The 11,812-nt window shown below is 45.7% G+C and overlaps 1 pseudogene; it reads right to left on the bottom strand.

The window, feature by feature from the left end:
• Positions 1 to 7,792: 7,792 nt before the first annotated feature.
• Positions 7,793 to 8,646, bottom strand: LOC114693791 (annotated as a pseudogene).
• Between the last annotated feature and the right edge of the window lie 3,166 nt (positions 8,647 to 11,812).

Below are 11,812 nucleotides of genomic sequence, written 5' to 3'. Positions count from 1 at the left end.
ATGATCACATATACACAAGTAAATTTCTTTATTTTCTAAATAATTTATTTGTTTGTTTGTTTGTAGTATAGATTTTCTGTGCCACAGGAGACCAAGTAACTGAATGTAGGATTGTGAAACTTTGGCAGCAGTAAAAGGTATCTGAACAGGCAGCAAGCAAAAACTAATTCAAAATCGAACACTTAAAGTATCTAAGGTGTTGTAGCAGCGATTGCTTGGGTCACTTTGCACACGGTCATGACAGCCTTGGTTCTGAATGCAACACACGCACCTTGCCCTGGTCATGTCTCCACCCCACACCAACAAGAGCTGCCTGGAACCTTGACACAGCCAGAAGCCACTGTATGCTGTGGACTGCAGGGATTCTACTGTACACACAGAGTGGTCTGTTCTCATAGAGACACTGTGGTTTAACCACAGAAAAGACTTGGAGAGTTTCACAATATCACCCCTTAGTATTCAAACATCACCTTAGGGAGTCTTTGAATCGTGTTATGTTAAAATGTTTAATTTTAAAAATTGCTGCTTGAGTTACTGGCTTCAGCTTTGTTTTTAAAGTCATTAAATTTTGGTTTAGGATTAAAGCAGAATTTTAAATAACTTCTGAAATGACCTAAACACACCTCTGCCATTTTGGGCTACTTATGTATGTAAAGTGGCCTTCTCAGCTTTGATGACTCTCAGATAAAAACATTGTCAATGAGGGAAATGTTGAAGGTGGTCTAGGTCCCAAAGTATCAAATACTCATCCTAGATCGAACCTTTTTACATAAAAATAAACATTAGGGTGCAACTTTGATTTTCTCTTTAGTAAATAGTAAAATTGTGTGTATACCCAATAATTGTTTTAAATATATTTTTTATTATTGGTAAAAGTTTGATTTGCATATTAATTTTATGTATCTACACACTTGGGGCTGTTATAAGAACTGGGTGAAAAGTTGGAAGATGTTTAAAATGCCTTGTTTGAGGACAGTTTTAGGTTCAAAACAAAAATGAATGAAAAGTAGAGATCTCAACGAACTCCTGTATAGACACACACACACACACACACACACACACACACACACACACACACTCCCCTATCAAAATCTCATCACACACATACACACCCCATCAGCATCTTCTCCACCAGAAGTGTGCATTAGGGTTTGCTTGTATGCTATGCATTTCGTAGGTCTGGGTAAATGTAAAATGGCGTGTATCTGCTATTACATCATACAGGACATTGCTGCTGGCCCAATCCTCTAGCCTCCATCCCTTCCTCTCACTAACCTCTGGAAACTGTTGATCTGCACGATCTTGCCTTTCCCCCAGTGTTCTTACTGGGCATTCACTTCTTCCATTTTTTATTTGCATTTTCAGCTCCTCCATGTCTTTCCATCCTTTCATGGCTTTGTAGAGGAGAAGAATGGACATCATTCCCTGACTAAAGGAATTAAAGATGCTGTACTGGAAGACATTCTGTACTGGAAGACAAGTTAACAAGAGAAAAACATGACTAATTTACTTAACCAGTGCTTTTTATGGTGTTAGGGTTTTTAGGAGTGGTGCCCCAGAGACAGAGAGAACTGGTTTTTTTTTGTTTTTTTTTTTTTTTTTTCTAGTTTGGTTTGATGAAGAATGGGGGGTCATGCAGAAGTACAGAAAGGAAATGACCTAAGGATATTAAACTAGAGCCACTTAGTGAGGTCTGTGTATTCAGATTTGTCCTGGCCTCCCTGGGTAACACCCCCTCAAGGGACCTCAGGTGAGCAGAGAGGGTAGAGGGCCAGGGAGACCCACCTGCCTCTGGCGTTCTTAACTTCATTCGGCTTGAAATGATCACTGTGACAAGGTACCGTATTTTGGAGCATTGTGTTCTGAGCCTCAACAGCCTGCCAGTTCATTTCTTTATGGGTCTCCTTGTCTGGGTTCCCACCACTGACTTGTCCATTGACATGCTGATGAACATCTCGATCACTCCCAGATTCTGACGTAAGGAATATCCGTGTGTAGATTTTTATATGAGTGCAAGTTTCGATCACATTCAAGTAAATGCCAAGGAGATGGGCTGCAGGGTCATGGGTGGAGAGGATGCTTACTGCCTAAGAAGCAACCAAACTGCATTTCAAAGCAGCATCCTACCAGCAATGAGGGAGATCTCCTGCGTCCCTGTCCCTTGTGGGGCCATTCTTGAGATTTTGGCTATTCCGGCTGCTGCAGAGACTTGCTTACCTACCTCACCCGCCGTCTGGGTATCTTCTTAGGTAAGCTGCCTGTTCAGCTTTTTGGCCTGTTCCAAAACTGAGTTGCTCATCTTCTTGTTACATTGGAAGGGTTCTTTCTGAGTATGTTTTGGAAACATCCTTTATCAGATGTCTTTTGCAAACACCTCCTCTTCTCTTGACTTGCCAGATTCCCCATGACCACCTCACGGGTTGTTAGTCCAGAGGCTCTTCTTTTAGACGTTTGTGTTGGAGTTCACTTTTCCAGGTTGTCAAGCCACGGGAAGCTTTCTTTGTCTTTTACACCCAGAGGACCAAACCAGAGGCTCTTCTTCTGTGGCAACAGCATCTAAAGACACGTTCCCCCCAATTCCTGAGACTGTATCTCCCGAGCAGCTTACCTGCACCATACGGCATTTAAACTGAATTGCAGTTTCACTTTTACCTTAGCAAGGAAATGAAATTATAGAGCCACAAATGAAGCCTGCTAAAGGGCCATGAAAGGTTTTTATACATACTGCCCCCTTAAAACAATTGATTAGGAAAATACAGTAACTGTTTAGACCTTACTACATGCTGCCTAAGGACATTGCCATCAGCTAGTGACCAGTCTCCACCGAGAATCTGTCATGAGTGCGCAGCAGCAGGTTGTGACTTTCGAAATCTTCACCTCCAAGTGTAGATACACATCATGTTTTTTTATATTTATTTTTATTTTCGTATTGTTTTTTTGAGACAGGGTTTTCCTGTGTAGTTTTGGTGCCAGTCCTGGATCTCGCTCTGTAGACCCGGTTGGCCTCGAACTCACAGAGATCCACCTGGCTTTGCCTCCTGAGTGCTGGGATTAAAGGTGTGCGCCACCACTGCCCGCCCACATCATGGTTTTAAGAAGTTTTATCTGTGCATGTTAATTATATACAATAATGAGTCTTATAACATTTTCAATCTCTCTCTCTCTCTCTCTCTCTCTCTCTCTCTCTCTCTCTCTCACACACACACACACACACACACACACAATGAACAGTAATCATGTTTATCCTCTTGACCCTCTTATTCCCCTTTTACCTACACTGATCCCCTTCTTTGTCCCAACTTGTCCCTTCTACTTTAGAGTTTCATGTTGGTGACTCAGTGGCTCTCTTAGGATGGCTTACAAGAGCATGGATGAGGGGTTATGCCCACAGCGCTGAAGACGTGCCCCCAGACTCTGTTACTGCCTAGAGGTCCTTGGAGAAGAGTGGGGTCTTGTGCTCTGTTTGACTCCTGACTAATTCTAGCCTGACAGCCTTCATGTCCATTTTTTAATCCTGGCGTCCTTTTATTGTTGTGTATTTTCAAATTTTGATCCACAGATTAGGTTCTCATATGCACTATTTCAAGGTAAAATATAGGGAGATGAGTGTTTTCTATGATCATAACCATCCCACAGATCTGTTTCTTTTCCTTCAAAGTGGGAAAATTCCTAGTTCACACCTCAGGGGTTTGGGAGGGGAGTGAGATACTGCAGGCCTGGAGTGGTAGTCCCGACAAGTGACGACATTCCTGAAGGAGAAGGCGAATGCTGACAAGGAAAGACTCCTGAGTCCATCATTTCAGTGGTACATTATTGGTCCCGGACTCTGTGAGTTCAGGCTCCTCTGTGAGGCTGGAGCTGCGGAGCTGCCGAGAAAGACTTGCTACTGACATGGTCCACGGGTGCTCCTCTGGGTGAACTATCTTTACAAAGGAGCTTCCCAGACTAGCAACACAGCGGTAGGTGTATTCTTTGGGTTTGGTAGAACTGAGTTCCTAATATTAGAACTAAGTTGCAGAGTCTGAGCATAGAGTTTCAGCGTTTCTGTGACTCTTTCTTGTTAGTTTTTTGTTTGTTTGTTTGTTTGTGGTTTTCCTGATTAGAATGGTAATAGATGCTCACTGAAAACAACACAGAAAAAAAAACTAACATCATTCAAAATTTCACTACCCAGAGATAGATGAGATTTCATTGCAGATGTGAACATGGAGAGACAGAGGCACCGAGGGAGAAGGGAGAGAGCACCCCTTTTTAGTTCTTTGACTCCCCAACAGACTTACATTTTTGTTATATGTGCAGGGAGGTTCTGAATGGGAGTCCTTGATCTCCAGGAGAGGCGGAGCTGGCTTCTGATGGAAAAGGACTGTGTGATTCAGTGTTAGCAGATTCAATAAAAAGGAATTTTCATTTGGGGTTGGGGTTGTAGGAGGACAGAACAGGACAACAGTATGCTTTTTGTTACCAAATGCAAATGAGTTCTTCAATGTCCATGAAGAACTTGCTAGTAGGAGCAGTTTCAAGACATGCTTCAGAGGTCCAGCAAAGGTCCACAGCTCCTCCATGGTCTGTGTTTCCCCAGGCATATTTTTCTTTATCATTGCTTATTTCTTTGTTATTTATCCACTCCACAAACATATAAGACACAATTTCTCTCTTCAAAAAGGTTACACTTGTGGAGGAAACAAGCTTTGAGACAGAATGAAATGGGCATGTCTTAAAGGCTGAACTGTGATCCTAAAGATCTGAGTGGAGAAGCAAAGGGAAGGAGCTGGGGAACAGGCACTCACGGAAGGCTTAGGGCCCCGGGGACAGAGATTCTTCACTGTATACCAAGAAGCTTGTGGATGGGGTACCAGGGTGTTCCCGGCTGCAAGGGTGTGAGAGCAAAAAATGTGCTTTTCAGGCTGTCACCAACGAGGTGACAGCGCTGCCAGCCTCTCCTCCATCCTCCAGATCTTTGGTGTTGGTACATGGGGAGCGGGTGTCATCTGAGGCTCGGGGTATGCAAATGACAGGCCAGAGGTCACACAATGAGGTCAAACTGGTCTTTGCATCATCAAAGCTTCTGCCCTTAGGGATCGCAGCTCACAATTCCATCGGACAGCTGGAGGGGGAGGGGGCTCAGAGGAGTCTGAGTCACATCCCAGGCTTCTGGAATTTCTCACAAAGGAGCTCGAGCTTGGGTACTTGGCAACCTGGACACCATGATGGATGTTTGAAGACTCATCAACTCCAAAACTCTCAGCCCAGCTGAACCGTCTGTTTTTCTATCTGGATGTTCCCAGTCTGGATTTTCCTTTTGATTGTTACAACTCTAGTTTTTCCAGATACATACTACATGGAGAGGAGAGAGAGAGAGAGAGAGAGAGAGAGAGAGAGAGAGAGAGAGAGAGAGAGAGAGAGAGATTGCCAGATTGCAGTAGTACCTGAGGATATGGAGGCTAAGGGAGGGAGAAAACACCGACATTAGAATCAAAACTAAAAGCAGTAAGAAGACTGGAGTGACTGTGGCAAGAGGCAGCATGGGCCCGACGGAGCCCCTGGAAGATGCACAGACCCCAAATTGCTCCGGCATACGCTTAAGCCCACAAACCCAAACCCAGAGAGAGTCCCGGGGAACAACTGAGCCATCCATTTAGCATAACTTATTTTAAGTCCTGGCTTGGAGCCAGGCCAGTACCTCCGAACTCACGATGTGTACTCACAGAGCAGCAGACCCGCTCCGCATCCGGGATAACAAAGCAACTGTTAATGGAGTAATTAAGAGCCTTGGGGGTGATTTATACCTTTTGTTACCGTTCCATTCGAAGTTACCAAAGACAACAATTATTAGTAACACAGGTGATCCCTAACCCACGCAGGAGAGGCTGGGAAATCAGCTGCAGCTCCCGCTTCCCCAGTCTGGAGCATGCAGAACCACAGGGATCTACTACCATCAAGGGCTCGGGGACAGTGTGTTCACCCAGCTGGCTCAGTCTGGGAACTGAGGAATTCTTCAGCCTCTGAAGATGAAGAATGAAGGTGAAGATGAAACACTGATGAAGCCCTGGGCGAGGAGAGGATGGCCGCCCTCATACTGATTTTCCTGAGAAACCCTCCACCGTACTGGTTACGACGGTTTCCACCAGTATTAGGAAGGCATTCAGGAGAGCAGCTTCCTGTAAGTTGCCATCGAAGAGCGATTGACAACCTAAGACCCTAGATGCATCCTAAAGGGTCAGTGCAGTCAAGGAAGGGAAAGATGAGGTGGTGGGGAGCTCTATCGCTGGGTGTGGAAGAAGGGCTCAGAGCATGCGCATCAGGCCAGCCCTCTCTGATGCCCATCCAGGCCCACCTCTACCTATACTCCTGGCTCTGGGCCACCTGTAAAACTGCTCTCCCCGGTTGAGACAGCAGCTCATTGTTTACCAGCCACCACAGTGATCCTACTGGGTTCTCCTCCAGCTGGGTGGATACTGTCCCAGGATCACCAGTTTTATTTCCAAGAGGTGTAATTTCCATACCAAATAACCTATACATTTAATGCTTTTAGTATGTTCACAAAGTTGTATGAGCATCATCTAACCATCATCACCTAGTTCCAGAACATTTTCATCACCCTCAGATAGACACCCTATCCCTGGGGATTTGGCTTGTCTAGATATTTCATATAAACGGAAGCATGTATTATGCAGCCTCGTTTACTTACCATGATGTTACAAGGCTAATTCATTGTAGCATGCATTAATCCTTTATATAGCTAAGGACCATTCTATTGGATGGATGCATCACATTTCATTCTTCATACACGTTTCTGTGTGAACATATGGTTTTTAGTCTGTTGGGCACTTACCTAGAATTGCTGAGTCACACAACATCACAATGGGTAAAATTCAGAGAATCATCAGGCTGTTTTTTACAGCATCTTTTGTTATGGTTTTCATTTGCATTTTCCTATCGGTAACTATTGGCGCTGGGCATAATTTTATGCTTAGGGCCTTGGACATCCAAGGCGGTGACTCAGCCACTGAGCTGCGGCCCCAGCCCCTGCCCATGCTTTAATAGGGTTGCCTGTCTTCTGTTGGCCACATTTAGAAATTCTTCATCTATTCTGGATTCTGAATCTTATCAGATACATAATTTACAGCACTTTTCTCCCCCTCTAAGCTATCTGTTTACTTAACAATGTCCTTGGGCACCCAAAGATTGTTTGATTTGACAAACTCGAACAATTTGCTTATTTCTTCTTCTGCTGCTCTTGGTGGTGTGTCCAGCAGCTGTTACCTCGGTGCTGGCACTTGGATCTTCTTCTGAGAGCTAGTCATGTTTACTCTTCCTTTCTGATATTGTCTTTGTTTCGATTGGTTCTTCATATAAAATAAGAAGAGGTCAGCTTCATTCTTTTGAGTTGGGATATCTACTTTCCTCAGCATTATTTATTGGGACCGTTATTTCTCTTACACGGACACTCTGGTCAAATGTTCCCGGACCGTGAGTGTGTGGGGTCACTTCTGGTCTCTCTGCTGTACTACATGGATACAAGTGTCCACCCTCCGATAGAACAACACCCTGTCTCATCTCTCACTTGCCTCTCTTGTGCCTTCTGTTGGAGTAACAGCACTGAGTTCGGAGTGACGGGTCTCTACTTGGCCATTAATCCCTGAATGGCCTTGATCAGATTCCCTTTTCTTCAATGAGAAAAAAATTAGGAAATATAGGACAGCATAAATGATATGACATTTTTTTTCCAGCTTTTAAGAACTTTATTTTCCTACCACCATTCACCCTCTGCTCGGGGGTTTTGCAGAGGAGCTCAGGACCACTCAGTGGTGACGCCAACCCACTCGGTGGTCTGAACTGTGGGAGCTGCTGACCAGTTCTCAGTGGCTGGCTGAGTCTTCAGTAGACAGCTGCTGATGGGCACAGAGGGCACCTGTATACCCCCAGACCAGCCAGGCACCTCTGGTTGAGCAGCAGTGAACTCAGGAGATGGTGTGGTCCGTTCACCCTGAAATTCCTCTGTGGTCACAGCCTTCTCATCAGCAGCCTGCTCCTCCTTCTCAATCTCCTCAGGGGTCTCTGTCGGTCAGGCATAACCTCCCATGGGTCCTCACCGGAGATAGTGCCACACATGTTGAGTACTTCCTGGGCCAGTATCCACCACATCAGACACACTGAGTGAGCTCCGTCGTTACTACATGGGATGACAATGTCCACACAGGACAGGGGAGAGTCTGTGTCACACACAACAGTGGTGGCAGGTTGACATAAGACATCTCTGTGAGGGGTTGGTGGTCACCCCTGGGATCAGTCACCACTAGAAGCCGTGACTCCCTGAAGGTTGCTTGGATCTGGTTAGTGACGGTCCCAGGCATGAAGTGGGCATCAATTGGAGTAGCCCCAGTGGCAGCAGCAAGCTGCAACACAGCTCACCGGCCAGTGTTCCTGGAGGAGAAGACGCTGACACCAGCAGGCTTCTCAACGGCACCGGCAGCCCGAGCTGCAGGGTCCTCTTCAGATTCTGACGTAGGTACCACCTCTCTTCCTTTTGTAGATGTACTGCTCCATCTGAAAGTCAAGGTTGGTGCCACCTAAGTGGGTTCCTTTCACAAGGACTTTGAGGACACCCTCCTCCTTCATCTGCAGGACATCAAAGGCTCCGGACATTGTGTAAGTTTCCCTTTAAGTTACCATGGGAATCAAGAACAACACTGTATGGACCCATCCCTGGGCAGCGCAGAAAGCAAGACTTAACTTGGAAATGTACCCCAACCTCACCACTTTGAGCTAATCATACATACCTGCCCAATAGATAATTATCATTCCCCGGGTCAAAGGGTAGAAGAAATTCAAACCTTTGATAAATATTGCCAAACTTAACCTTCAGAAAGATTGTGCCACCGTGTAGAGCACCGGCCATCTGGAGAACATGGAAAGAAATAGCCATTGGGAGATACTCAGAGCCCCGTTTTAGAGTTGGCTGGCTTGGCACTGCATCCAGAGCACACATTTCAGTGGAGGCGGTGTTCCAGGGTGATGGATACAGCCACTTGGACACATTTGTAGACCCTGTATGGTCTCCATCCTGAAGGTCCCGCCCACAACACACCACACACTTCATAATGCATTCACATCCAATCACATGTGTATTTTCACCCTATAGAATTGTTAAGAACCATTTACTTTTCCTCATTTTTTAAATATATATAAATATGGATACAACAATTGACTCTCTACACTGGCCTGACTGACATATTACATTCTGTAAATATTTACTAACTTCGGCGTGCACTGATTTTTACTTTCCGATGCTCCTCTCATTTAAAGAATTGTTGCCTCTCATGAAATTTTAAGAACGAGCACAGAGGGATCTATTATGTACTTTGCCCAGTTCCTGGTGGTAATATTTGATGAACTGTGTGCAGTGATCACAGCAGGACATGGTATGGCACCGCCAGCTCATGCCACCTCGTTCAGGTTCCTCCTCTTTCTCAGACAGCGTGTGTGTGTGTGTGTGTGTGTGTGTGTGTGTGTGTGTGTGTGTGTGTGTTGGCTATTCAGTTTTATCACCTCTATGGCTTGGAACACAGTCAAGACACTGAACAGTTCTGTCACAGACCCCCTCATGTATTCTTTTCCAATGTTCTTTTACTGTCTCAAGGAGAGCAGTTTTTAGGTCTCAATTTTTTTTTGTAGCTATGATCTTTAAGCAGTGATTCAAGTGTCTGAAGGATAAAAATGCTGTTGTCAAGGTAAGCTCATGACCATTTACATACAGAGTAGATGTGCTGTCAGTAGATTCTAAGGGCATTTATTTCACAAGCTTATAAACACTGTAGAACAGCCACAGAGGAATCTAGCCTGGGAACTGAACAGTCTGGGTATTTTAATTCCTGTCCTGGTGTTTCTTCTTTTTAAAAAGCTCTTTTTATTTTTATTTTATGTGCACATGTGCTCCACCCGAGTGGTACATCATGAGCATACAATACCCGCAGAGGCCAGAAGGGGGCGTCGGATCCCCTGAGACTGGAGTTACAGACAGTTGTGATCCGCCATGTGGGTGCTCAGAACCAAACCAAAGTGGGTCATCTGGGAGAGCAGTCAGTGTTCTTAGCCGCTGACTCATCTCTCCAGCCTCAGCACCATTATTTCTTAGCCACGTGGCTTTGTACCCGGTACCTCTGCTGCCTGAAGTTTTCTTTCCTCACACCACGCTCAACGTGTTTAGCAGCATTTCTGCTGGATCTGTATGGGGTAGAGGGGTGCAACAGAGTTGCAGGAGCTTCTCATAAAAACCCATGAGCAGGAAAAGAGGACTTCCTGGGGATTCTCCTGGGAGAATCCTTCCTGGGCGAGTGCGGAGCTCCCAAGGCCACCCCCGAGTGCGGGAGCAGAGCTGGACTGGCCCCGAGCAGAGCATTTAGCTCTCGCCTTGATGCTATTAAATCTCTGAGAGCAGGGCGCATCACTTGTGCCCCGGGAGGGCAGTTTGAGGTGAGGAAGGGGCCCCTGCTGAGGTCGGCTGCAGCAGGAACCGTTCTGAAGGGACCCCTCAATAAAACTGACAAGGGATGGGGCCATCGGCCCGGCTCATTTTGCAGCCATGTCAGCAGCGGCAGAGTTTTAGGATTGCCACCAGGTTCTGAGTGAAACGCTGGAGTCTATTGCAACCTGATTAACAGCTACTCCGGGGGCTGAAATAAGCCACCTGGCTGACTGGTGGAGAAAAATCCCTTCCGCATCAGCCTGGCACTCTATATCATGTGTGGTCTCGGACAAGCTGAAAAATGAGTTAACAACTCCAAGCCTGTTGTGAAACTCCTGAGGAAGCAGTTACTCAGGAGCCCTTCCGGGGGGAATCGTCATTTTGTAGACAATTGACATCCAAACTGATGATTATATTTCATCTTATGAGTATTTATGAGAAGACCTGGGTTCGAGACCTGTCTCTGCCACCATGGGCAGTACCAATAAGACAAGTCCTCTTCTGTGGGAGTCTCAGTTTCTTCAGTTAGAAAATGAAAGGACGGTATTTGATGACTCCAAAGGATCCTTCAAACCCCAAGAGAGCGGCACCTGTGTCTGCTGTCCCCCACACTTCAGCTGGTGCTAGGTACAGCTCAGAGAATGTCTCCAGCCACTGAGGTTTCCTGTCTGTTAGAAAAAGAGAAAATTGGTCTGTGCCGCATGCATTCTACTGACTGAGCCATCTCCCCAGCCCTTACATATATTTTATTGTTAATTTCTAGGTAGAAAAATAGTACCTAGTTTAACCTTCTTTATACTGCAAGTGGTAGGCAGCCTGACTTGACTTTGCTTACACAGTAAAGACAGTTTATTCCCTCACATAATTGGAATATCCAGACATGAGGGCCAATGAGGTCCCCAGGGACAGATTTCTTCCGTTCTTTGCCTCCAGGTTGGGTTCTCTCACACTAAGGCAGGCTTATCCCATGACCATGTGTCAGCTACCCGCAGCTCCTCAGGTCAGTGCTCCGTGGCTCCAGTGACAGCGCCTGTCTTTTCTTGTCCCAGTATCCCAAGCAAGAATCCAGACATCTGTTCTGGCTGTGGGATAATCCTCTTGTACACTGTAAAGATTTGTCACTTGAATTGGTTTAATAAAATGCTGATTGGCCAGTAGCTGGGCAAGAAGTATAGGCGGGACAATCAAACTAAGGATGCACAGGTAAGTGAGTCAAAGGACCACTTGTGGAAGTTGGTTTTCTCTTTCTACCATATGGATCCCTGAGGTCATCAGACTTGGCAGCAAGAACCTTTTTCCATGGAGCCATCTTACCCCAACCAAGAAAATGTAGTTTCTCGAGAAAAC

The sequence above is a fragment of the Peromyscus leucopus genome, chromosome 2 (assembly GCF_004664715.2).
Source record: "Peromyscus leucopus breed LL Stock chromosome 2, UCI_PerLeu_2.1, whole genome shotgun sequence".
Lineage (NCBI taxonomy): Eukaryota > Metazoa > Chordata > Mammalia > Rodentia > Cricetidae > Peromyscus > Peromyscus leucopus.
Note: the sequence above shows the minus strand (reverse complement) of the source record. Positions and strands in the feature narration are given on the sequence as shown.